A 12,486-nucleotide genomic window follows, 5' to 3' on the forward strand; every position below is an offset into this window, starting at 1 on the left:
GCAGACAGCTCACCAGATTTCACTGGAAAAACTGCCCAAGCCAGTCTCTGCCAGGGACTCCAAAGCGCAGGGAGGCTTCAGTGCTAGGGAGAGCGGATGTGAAGGCGGTTATGAAGGACAGCTGTGCCAACATCTCCCAACTTTTCCATTTTTTCTCAAACCTCAGCTTGCCTTGTGCATGGCTAAGCTTATCCCTGGCCAGCCACTTTTTTCCCTGTTCTACCTCTCCCCTGCTGTACCAGTTCCCTAACCAGTGCTACTCAGACTAAGGATTTCACCACCTCCTCCCATTTTCCACCACACAGAAATCCACAAAACTGAGTTAAGAGAACTCTCCTGCCATTCTCAATAGCCAAAAACCTGAGTCACCACTTGGCCTAACAGCACTCAGATGATTCATTAAAATGCGGTGGAGCGCTCTTCAGGGGGGTGCAGGGGAGATTCAAGTGGGAAGGTAAGGCTGCAAGCAGGAGGGGAAGTGGACAGGAGATGAGACTGCAAGGCGTGTCACAAGAAGGGAGTCTCCTAGTGCCTTTCTCCAGGGCTAAACCCCTTGAGGCAGAAACTCAGTTGAGTCATGCTGAAGTCAAATCTGGTGCTAACTGGCGCTCTTGGATCTGGGTCGGTCTTGATGGGGCCTGGAAACGTCTGCGGAGTGTCCGTTCCTCTCAGCAGTTTGTGAGATTGAGAGCCACTGCTCTGCTTTTCTTCTCCTTTGACCTCATTCCCAGTTTCCTACCACGATTACTGGGAGGCCTGGGAGTTTGGATTTGTAAAAAATTCCTGGAGCCAAACACCCTGAGCTATGAAACTGGCCCATTATTCTGAGAATTTTCAAATGTTGAAGAAATGTAGGGTTGGGAAAGAGAGGAGCACCTTAAAGAAGATTTATTCACCTAGTCACCCTCAGGTGGTTGTCTGCAGATTTTTAGAGAGAAATGGAAATAGTTTCAGATTTTTTTTTTTTTTTTTTTTTTGAGACAGAGTCTCACTCTGTCACCCAGGCTGGAGTGCAGTGGCGTGCTCACCTCGCTTCATCCTCCGCCTCCTGGGCTCAAGTGATTCTCCTGCCTCAGCCTCCCAAGTAGCTGGGATTACAGGTGCCCGCCACCATGTCCGGCTAACTTTTATATTTTTAGTAGAGACGAGGTTTCGCCATGTTGGCCAGGCTGGTCTCAAACTCCGGACCTCAAGTGATCTGCCCGCCTCAGCCTCCCAAAGTGCTGGGATTACAGGTGTGAGCCACCGCGCCTGGCTGAGTTTCAGATACTTTTTAATCATACTCTGGTTATCATTCTTCTCAGATTACTTCACTAAATTAAAATGTTCTAAATGTAGAAAGAGCAAACTGGTTTGTTTTAAAAAATAGCCTTGTTCAACCTCTATCAGAAACAGCTTCAAGTAAAATTATTTTTCTCCAGCCAATTTCTTCTTTCAAGTATTCTCCCCTATGAAATACTCAATTTGCAACTCTAGATGGAATTACTGAATCAATTTGTGGAACTTTCATCTGTTCCTTGACAGTGAGTTTTCATGTTTGGGTCAAAATGAACTTAAGGCCAGGGGTATCTGTAAAACACTAGATAATAGGACAACAGTTCCTAAAGTCAAACAGGCTATTGTCAAGCACAACTGTACTGGTTTGTCAGAGCTGGCTCCCTCAGCAGGGAAAGTTTATGTCGTTTCTAAAGTGCTTTACCATACTGTAATTTGTCATTCTTGATTGTAATGTATGGTAAATTATGCTTCTAGAAAGTTATCACTCCGATCCACGTCTGATCTAATGAGAACAGCTGCATCCACTGCAGGCCGAGTGCTTGTCAGCTTATTCCCTCAGGGCTAGACAGGTGTGGTCTAAGCTCCAATTTAGGTAGGAGACCTTCAGGGAAAGTCCAGGTGCTTCAGGAAGCTCCAAGATGAGATCAGAAATTGGCCCCAATCCCTCTGAGTCAGAATTCTGAGTCATCTTTTTTTAAGGCGATTTTTTTGTCTGTTTCCTCCTGCGACTATCAGTGCCTATACTTTAAAGTGTTCTATAACCGTGAAATCTTTCCTGGGATAACCCGGTCCACTGTACCCACTCCCACCAACCCCCACCACCAAAAACTATAGATCTACTGCTGAGTCAATTTCTTCATATTTGAAAGCTCAAGAAGCAGGAGAACAAGTTGAAATTTCTATTCAGAGCTGACACTCCATATTAAAGATAGGAAAGAAAAGTTTGGGGAGTTGCTAAGCATGAGAGGCATTGTTGATAAATTATCTTGAGATCCAGATATTAGTTGAGCCTCACTCACAACTGAAAGAATCAGGCCTAATGGACTTTTCTGCCCAGTGCCAGACTGGAAAGATCTAAACTCTTGAAGGTCTCTAAGGATTCCCAACTGCTTTTCCTCTCACGATCCTCTCTGCTCCTGTCCTGTATACCTGCGTCCTGCCTCGTTTGGCCCCATGTCCACCTAAGTGTAAAACCCAGCTCTTCACCAGTTTCTACAAGGACGTCCATTTGCACCAAATATCACATGGTGGAAGAATTTACTGAAGCCTCCAGGATTGGCACACTTAAAAGTTCTTTCCTCAGGTTGACTAGAAGTCTTAACCACTCAGGCCGGGCTCAGTGGCTCACGCCTGTAATCGCAATACTTTGGGAGGCCAAGGCAGGGGGATCACCTGAGGTCAGGAGTTTGAGACCAGCCTGGCCAACATGATGAAACCCCGTCTCTACTAAACATACAAAGAAAAATTAGCTTGGTGTGGTGACAGTCTCCTGTAATCCCAGCTACTCAGGAGGCTGAGGCAGGAGAATCACTTCAACCCGGGAAATGGAGGTTGCAGTTAGCCAAGATTGTGCCATTGCACTCCAGCCTGGGTGACAAGAGCAAAACTCCATCTCAAAAAACAGTCTTAACGACTACACAAAAGTCTCAATATCCGCTTATCCCCAGTGCATATCTAAGTATTTTTTCCAACAAATAGCATTATTCCTCAGAAAAATTCTGGGACCGGTTAGAACCACCCTGTTAAAATATCATCAGAAATTCACAAGGAAAATGTTGGCTTTCTGTATAATAATGGCACAACAAGAATTCACTTCTACTTGTATCATCTATTCAATAATGAAATAGTTAGTGACTTTTAAGTAGCAGGGCACATGGTTTTGAATTTTGTTTTTCCAGTTGGAGTAAGAAACAATTCTTCATGATTATCCTGGAGAACCAGGAAGAAAATGAGCAAGGGACTGGCTGGGCTTCTAGTAGATGTCTGTGGCACACAGTAGGATCTTGGTAATAACTGACCTACTCTATAACTAAGCAAACCTGCACTTCAGCACAGGGTGGAACACCATGGAGTGAAGAATGGGATAAAATAGGCGAAGAAGAGCGTGCCGTCTTTACTCAGAAGGGGACCTAGAAAGTGTGTAATTTTTTTTTTTTTTTTTTTTTGAGATGGAGTTTCACTCTTGCTGCCCAGGCTGGAGTGCAATGGCGCCATCTTGGCTCACTGCAACCTCCTCCGCCCAGGTTCAAGCAATTCTCCTGCCTCAGCCTCCTGAGTAGCTGGGATTACAGGCCTGTGCCACCACACCCAGCTAATTTTGCACTTTTAGTAGAGACAGAGTTTCACCATGTTGGCCAAGCTGGTCTTGAACTCCTGACGTCAGATGATCCACCTGCCTCAGCCTCCCAAAGTGCTGGGATTACAGGCGTGAGCCACCACACCTGGCCGAAAGTATGTATTTTCTATCATATCATTCTCTAAGACCCTCTTAGCTTCTCTCCAAAAGATTTACTGCAACGGTTCCTCCCACTCAGTGGCGTTAGAGAGATGTCGGTAATACTGTGAGTCTGCATGCTGAGGTGCACAACATAGGACTCTATAGTCAGGCGATGGGTTCAAATCCCAGTGGGCCAGATACCATTTAGCTCTAAGTGGTCCTTATCCTCCCTGAGTCTGTATTTCCTGAGTCTGTATTTCCTGAGTCTGTATTTCCTGTATTTCCCAGTTTACGAAGAGGAGATCATAATACGTCCCTATGAAACTGATGTGGGTATTTAAAGACATAAGTGCATAGTATAACCCACACTTAGTAAAAAGTAGTCACAATTTTACTACCATAGATTCTTTCTCATCACCAGTAAAAACGACCTTTCATGAAAATCTCACCTCCAACCCTGCGTATAATCTCAGAAACTCACTCAATAACATCAACTCAAAGTTTATGTATGACTAATTCTATTTCTATATAATATTGATGTATCTTTTTAAACGGTACTTTGAGAAATTCCAAAATATGGTATGATTTTTAGTGTAAAATTCCTGGCCTGAGATGTCATTATATCTTCTTTCCTAAAAGAATAATTTAATTACATTTCCTTTTATGTTAACGACTGAATTTATTATTATTAATTTGGCCCCCAGGAAATGTTCAATGTTATCTGTGGAGAATGAAAAGGAAATAAAAGACAAGGCTTTGGAGCAATAAAAATATTATCCTAAAAAATCACTTGTGTATTTGAGAAATAACTTCCAAAATATGGATGAGTGAAATAAACCACGGAAATGCTACTCTTCGGCTACTCTTAGTATCATTATGGATTTTTTTTTTTTTGAGATGGAGTCTTGCTCTGTCACACAGGCTGCAGTGCAGTGGCACGATCTCAGCTCACTGCAACCTCCACCTCCCAGGTTCAAGCGATTCTCCTGCCTCAGCCTCCTGAGTAGCTGGGATTACAGGTGTGCACCACGACGCATCTGTAAGATTTAGTAGATACAGGGTTTTAGTAGATATGGGGTTTCACCATGTTGGTCAGGCTTGTGTCGAACTGCAGACCTCATGATCTGCCTGCCTCAGCCTCCTGAAGTGCTGGGATTCCAGGCGTGAGCCACCACGCCCAGCCGATTATGGATTTTTATGAGCTTGAAGGGGTCATGAGGAAGAGTCCCAACTATACCATAGAACATGTCTATGAGAACTCAGTTAACAGGAGAAAAACAACAGTATTGTCATAAAAAGATGAGAAACTTTACTTAGAACCTAAGTACCTCAGAGTGTTTTTACTTTGAGACCTCAAAAACTAGTTGAGTCATGCTAAAACGTGCCTCAAAAAACAATTGTTAGAAGATGAATACAAAATAGAATAAAATGATCTGTTCCTAAAATTCAGGAACTCCATTGCATGGAGATCACCAAGTTGCAGCAAAAGATCAAGTTAGATCTTATTTGACTTGAACCTAACTCTTCTTCTATTATGGCTATGCCTTACATATCATATCTCTCCTATAGAGGTAGTCATTTGAAGTATTAAAAAAAAAAAAAAGCTCATCTTCATCTACAATGTGTATCTTTTCTAACTTAGCCTGCTGGTCTGTCTAGAAGCCAAGGTAGGAAGACTACTGCTATTATACTGTGTGGGGCAACAAGCCCTACAGGACCAAACTTGAAGAGGAATCTAGGTCATTGTCCTGACAGATCTAAGCTTTAAAATTTTGAAGAGACCTACGTGTCTAGAACCATCCCAAATAGTCACATGAATTAAGGCTTTGCTCCTGAGATTTATAGTTGAATAAAATGCAATGTCATTTGCCTCTTCCTTTAAAAAAAAAAAGTCAACTATGCAAAAATTACTACAAGAGACTTCATAAAGTATAACACACAGTGAAATTACTGGTTCCCCAATAATCTTCTCTATAAATTTTATTTTATAGGCTCTGCCGGATTGTTAAAAATCATGATGATATACTTTTAAATGTTTATGGTTAATTTCATCTCTTACTTTCATCAGATTTTCCCTCTCCATTCTTCTAAACTCTCATCTCTCCTACTAAGCTTTTTTCCAACACAGCTAAAGGTTCTTGGATTCTTTCAGACGTCATGGGCTCCAGCTTCTCTCTGCTGGATCTGTTCTAATTAAGGGGAGGAGGAGAGACCTCTCAGCTCTACCTTTTCTACTCAGCATATATCTTGTTAGCCAAGAAAAGTACCTTGTTTAGTAAAGAGATTACAAGTCACCAGGCAAAAAAAAAAAAAGGAAGACGGGTCCAATCAAAAGTTCAGCTTTGAAATTCAGACCAAAAGCACATGCTCTCTTCCACGTGCAACCTCAGCCTTTCCCAGCCACCTGTCTTGGCAAGTTATCATCTAGCCCAGAAACTGGAGGAAGATGCCAAAAAGCAAGAGGATTCCAGTCAAATTGGTCATCCACAGATAATCAAAATGCTAATATACATCTCTACTCCAACAAATACAGGAAGTCCCCAATTTTAAAAAGTAGTGAATTACAGTGTACTTGACAGTCAGGTGTTCAGAAGCAGCCCACCAAAAATCCCGTGTCCCAACAACTTGGTTATGTTGGGTGCTCTACGTACATCTGTGTTTAAAATGAAAAAATAGAAAAAAATACCATTGCAATTCTAATGATTAAAAAATGTTAAAGACATAAAGTGATTTTGTGTTGTTTTTCCAAAGTGCTCTGCTATGGAAAGATGTTTAGTTAGGTGAGTTTATTGGAGGCTTATAGAAAAAGGACCACCTGGGTAGTTTCACAGCCTTGGATGTTAATGGCCTCTTGGTTTTTGGTGTAGCATTATTAACTCTTGTATTTGTCAGTCACCATTAGGAAAATTCTTGAAATAACAAATAAGAAGTAGAGGTTATATATAAAGGAGTGGTTTGTTTATTTTTAAAGAACTGGACAAACTTTTTAAAAGAGGAAAAAAATAAAAATGAAATAGGGAAGGTAAGGAGATGGTTAAGGATAGTGTAAGTAGGAGTGAAACAGACTTTGACTGAGGTGGAATTTGATGATCAGTTATTAGTCAAAGACTGAATAAATAGGCATGGATACAAGAAAGGCATGTGAAAGCTTAGAATAAGCTTTACCTTAGTCGCAAGGTGATACCATCATTCCTGACAGTTTAGTTCCTAGACAGAGGAAGCAGGATGATGTTCATGAAGTAGCCTTAAAAAAAACAGACGTGTGAGGGGAGGTAGTATCCTACTAATACTTAAATCAAATGTTTGTAACACAGAGAATGAATGTCTTTTCAGAACCTTGTATAGAGCTTAATGAAACCAGTATAGTGAAAGAGCATCATTTGTAGTCAGACCAAAGAGGACTTGAATTCTGGTTCATGTAATATTGGGTCAAATGATCTAACCTCTCTGGTGCCCAATTGGGATATATTACAAATGAGCATTCAGTAAGTCATCTCAAAGATATTATATACAGATGGTGTCAACTAGACATTCAATAACTGACAGTTATTAGGCTCCTAAAGTCTGCCAGTAATGCCTTACAGGTTGTGTCAGTGACATCCTTGTAGTGTTTGAAACTGTAACAAATTCAGTAGCTATTTTACACCCATAGTATATTAAAGACGATAGTAGATCAAGAACAGGGTTAACATAATTAACTCTATGCGGAATTGTCAGAGTTGCTATGGAAACTTTGCTAGGCTTATGACTTTCAAAAAAGAGTCTCAATTAACACAATCTTCTTACAGAGTAATCTATTTCATGTAAATGAATTATCTGTTTTGCAGCTAAAGGTCAAATGCATTTGAACCAGTCATTTTGGGATTTGTTTTCACAAAGGAATGATAAATGACTAATCCAAAAGACCATGGATTAGAGAAATTGACTAGATGTCATTAAAGACCCCAGATAAATGTTTGCTGTCCTTGACCTCCATGAGGATAAATTGTGGTGGGGACTGTGGTTATCCCCTGTCTTTTATTGAATCAATAACTTGGTTTCTTTAACAATACCTGTTTATGTGCATGCCTAGAACCAATTAAATACTGGGCTATTTTAAGTTTCCCAATGCAGCTATATTTTGGCAAGTGTGAAAGAATAAATCAGACACTTTTCCAAAGCATAGTGATTTACTGAGATCTGTACTATGTAATAAACATGGGATGATGTCTAAGCCTGTGGTATGGTGGGGCCCAGGAGTCTTCTTTCTTGTACTAGTTCACATCGCTTACGATAAATGCTTAAAAGACTTTGAAGTCTTTGTCTAAAACACTTATTATGTATAATTATACAGAGGAGCATTTATTAAAGTAAGTGTATTGGCATTTTAGTGCCAAAACCATCCCTCTCTGTAGATGTTAGCAGTTTTCACTTAAAGTGTGGTTGTAGGAGTAAATGTGTTAACCCATTTATAGTGAAGCAAGACAGTGTCTACAAATTTCTGTGACAATATCCTTGGCTCTTTAAAGTGAATGTGGTTATGAATTCAGTTGTGAGAGCGCAGGATCTAAGAAACCTAAAAATAAAAATCTGGCCTACAGTGTATTATTTTTGTCTACTCAACAGAATACCAGGGTGAGGGTAGAAAAACTGCCTATCAGGTACTGTGCTCACTACTTGAGTGACAAAATTATTTGTACACTAAACCCCAGGAACATGCAATTTACCCTTGTAACCAACCTGCACATGTAAGGTACCCTGTGAACCTGAAATAAATGTTGAAAAAGAAAAAAAATAAAAAACAGAATACCCAACTTTCAGTTATCACCAAAGCAACCCATACCATGCTTGTGTTGTTATAAATGTACTATTAATACTGATTAGATTTTTTGGTAGTTTAAGTATACTATTTATACTCCATTTAAATTATGTTTATAGACTTTTTGTACATTCTACAAAAATGAAAATGTCTTGAGTACCTATTATTGCCAAACCCTTTGCTGGGTTCTGTGGATTTCAAGATGAATGAGACAGACTCCTACCTGCAAGAAGCCCATGGTCTAATAGAGGAGAAATATGCAGACTATACATTATATTATAAATATCTTAAGTGCTATAAAGATACTGTAAATCTATTGCTATGGAAACTTCAGTGAGGGTGTGATTATTTATTCTTTGGGAATCCAGAAACATCTTATTGAAGCAGCATTTAAAGTGGGCCTTAAAGGACAGAAGTAGCTTGCCAGGCAGGTGAGCAGGTCTGTTGTCCTGGGGAGGCTATTGAAAGAAACAAATGTGTTTCTATGTAGGGAACTCTTGTCTTCTGTATGAGGTTGGCATGGTTCACTCATCAAAATGTATAATGAGCTAAGAGCCTGGAGAAATGACTTTTGGACGTTTCATCCCAGAGAGAATAAACAGAGGCCCTTCCCATGGAGGCAGCAGCATAGGTAGCTTAGGTTTGTACTTCAGGGTCACTTCTTGACAATGAACATGTAAGTCTTATAGGTTGGGTCCTATAGATTTCCTCACCAATTCCAAGTATAGACTAACTTGGCCTTGTTAAAAAAAAAAAAAAAAAAAAAAAAGGAAATGGGAAGAAATATCTAGAATCCTTGGTTTTTAAAAAAAATTACAATTTACCATCTCTCTGACTTGGAGAAAGTAAGCCAAAATATCTAGGTTTTTATGTTTCTTAAACTGTGCTTATCTCATTTAACCTTAAAGGTATTTAATTGAGTCAATCCATACTTAAGCCCCAATATATTCAATATAGCACTTTTACCCTTTTCAAAATGTTGTCATCAATTGGTAAATCTAATAAAAATTGAATATTTTTTAATGGGAAAAAAAATTACACCATAAGCAAAGTCAAAGAATCAACAAATAATTGAGAAAAGGTTTTGAAGCATGATTGACGGACAGAGAGATAATTGTGTTACAGTCAGAATTGTCACAGATGAATTTTTTTAAAGACAACTCTGGCAAACAAAATGAAAGGGATTTCTATATAAAATAATAAAATGCTCAGCTTAATTTATAATTAAATATAAATGAAAACCATAAAAAATATACCATATATTATTTATCAGATTGGCAAGTATACAAAATTTTAATACTACCTAGAATTAGCAAGAGTGTGAGGAAACAGGCACTCTCATAAATTCAGGGATGGATCCACATTTGTGCCTGAAACTCATACAGTTTTGGAGACTTCTTTAAGAAAAACAATACAATATTAAGCATGCTCTTGAATTTTTATTTAGAATGAGAATGATTCTAATAAATTACAAATTTTTAAAACATGACAAATACCACAAACATTGCAAAATCTAGAATAATAACATAATATTTATTGATGTACTGCCTGGCATAGCTCTCTACTAACTTTTCCCTATATTTTTGATAAATTCTTTCTGAGTATCATTTCACACAACAATGTTATAACACATTATGTAGAGAGAATAGAAATATAAGTCATTTTTCCTCCAACATGGTTGGTCAAAAAAAAATTTTTATTTTTGATATTTAAAAAAGTTTGAGTTTCACAACTTATTGGAAATGTCTTATAAATTTTTAGGATAGCTGATAAATTTGAAAAAAAAACTCTAAAACATTTATTTCATATATGATCTGTAATATTTCAGGGAATTTCAAGTTGGTTACTATGTAACCATATCAATGTTAAAGACCATTTCAATTGATGGCACTTCTTCGTAGTCGATGTCCTTGTCACAGTGGTGTGTTATGAGCTTTACATTATTGTCCATGCCAGTATTTCTGTCAAATCAATAAGAACTTCATCATTTTCATGTATTTATATGATTTGCTCTTCTTTATAAACATGATTATCAAATAATCCAAGAGCCTATTTACTATTCCTATAAGAAAAAATGTATATCCTTTTAATAAATTACTGCTTTTCAGAGTGATGAATTTTTTAACAATGCACTTCTTTTTTAAAAATATACATAATATTTATATTATTGAATAGTAATAGGCGATACTCCCTGTATCTGTAAAACTTTGGAACCACTGGCTTATTTGTTAAATCTAGTCCATGCCAGCCTCCAAACACCAGAAAAAGATTTCGTTAGCTTCATTCTTTGATGCCTCATCAAAATATTCTACAAGATCTGAAACAACCTCCTCCTCATCATTGTCTTCTGGGTTTGGTGCTTTGCTATTCAAGACTTGCCATGGGAACTGTTTGGCTAACTTCCTGAGGCTTGTTAAGCTGTCAGCACCAAGCTGACTTAATATTCCAGGAAACATTTCTGTGATTGGTTTGGCTTCTGCATGACTGGTAACTGCAAAGGTGTTAGCAGAGAGAGAAGGACTAGAGAGAGGAGCAGAGAGAGGTAATTGCAAAGATGTTAACAGAGAGGCGGCAGACAGAGGTTAGACTTTGGGATCGTTGAAATGAAAAACTGTCCCATCTTCAATCATGTTCACCTCTTTAATACCAGCTATATTATTGACAGCCAGTTTTGTTAGAGAACTCCGAAGCTTTCTGTCATCTGGTGTAACTCTCTAGGTTCCACCTTTGTTTTGCAAGCTGTACCCTCGCCCCCTGTCTGGACCTGAGCCTGAAGTTTGGCTAACTTTCTTGATTCACACTGTTGGTAAATCCAAAGCAGGGAGGGTCCTCCAACACCAGCATACAGCAACAGCAAAATCACAGTTCACTTCTGTATATCAAAATAATTCCACAGATCCCACCACTTGGTTTCATATTTCACTGACTTTTAATCTGAATTTTATTTCTTTAATAAATAATTTTAAAGATGACCAAAACATATTCTTCCTATATGTCAACATCAAGGGTCTGTAATTCCTTATTATACTGAAACTTTCTATGAGTTCAAGGTTGTAACACTGTGACTGCATCAGTGAATAGCCATTGCACTCCTGCCTGGGTAGCCAGACCCTGTGTCTGTAGAAATTTTTCAAATAAAATAAAAAGAATAAGTTAAATCTTTGTATGTATGTCACCATGAAATATATCCAAGTTGTATTTCAATTTGAAAAAGTAGTTTAAAACAGTGCATGTGTGTGTATATATATGTGTGTACACATACATATACATATGCATGTATATGATATACACACACATATACATATGCGTGTATACACACATATATATACACATGCACTGTTTTAGACTTTCAAATATGTGTGTGTATTATATACGCACACATATATATACATACATGTGTATACACGCATATATACATATATAGTATATAAACTGTTTGGCCACAATTTAGTTTATATATTTATACAGATTTTTCAACAGTTACATGTTGTACCATTCCCAGTAGCTATTTTTGGGGATTAGACTAAAAGGACAGAGGACTTCTACTCACAAAAATTTGTGTATTTTTACTCTATTCCTCTCCCCCTTTTAAGCAAAATGTTTTCCTTTCATAATAAAAAAATTATAGCTGCTGCTCAAATCAATTTCTATGACTTCTCAAGCTTAAATTACCTTCCCTCTTTAAACTCATCTTTTTAGAACAATAAATAAATGAAAATATTTGAGAACCCCTGCCTGCAAATCATATATACCATTTTTAGCTTTTAGTTGAGGTCTTGTTTTTTATTCGTCTATTTTAATCGCAATCTGTGACCAGAACTTTAGGAAAAACATGAACCGAGAATTTCTCAGGATTTCTTAAATAATGTCTTAACATAATTAAATATAATGATGATTGAGTAATCAGAACCATTTTAGTATATTTTGTTCAAAAATCAGAATAGTTTTATATTATGGGGGCAGCATCATGATT

This window comes from Pongo abelii, chromosome 3, assembly GCF_028885655.2.
Source record: "Pongo abelii isolate AG06213 chromosome 3, NHGRI_mPonAbe1-v2.0_pri, whole genome shotgun sequence".
NCBI classification, from domain to species: domain Eukaryota; kingdom Metazoa; phylum Chordata; class Mammalia; order Primates; family Hominidae; genus Pongo; species Pongo abelii.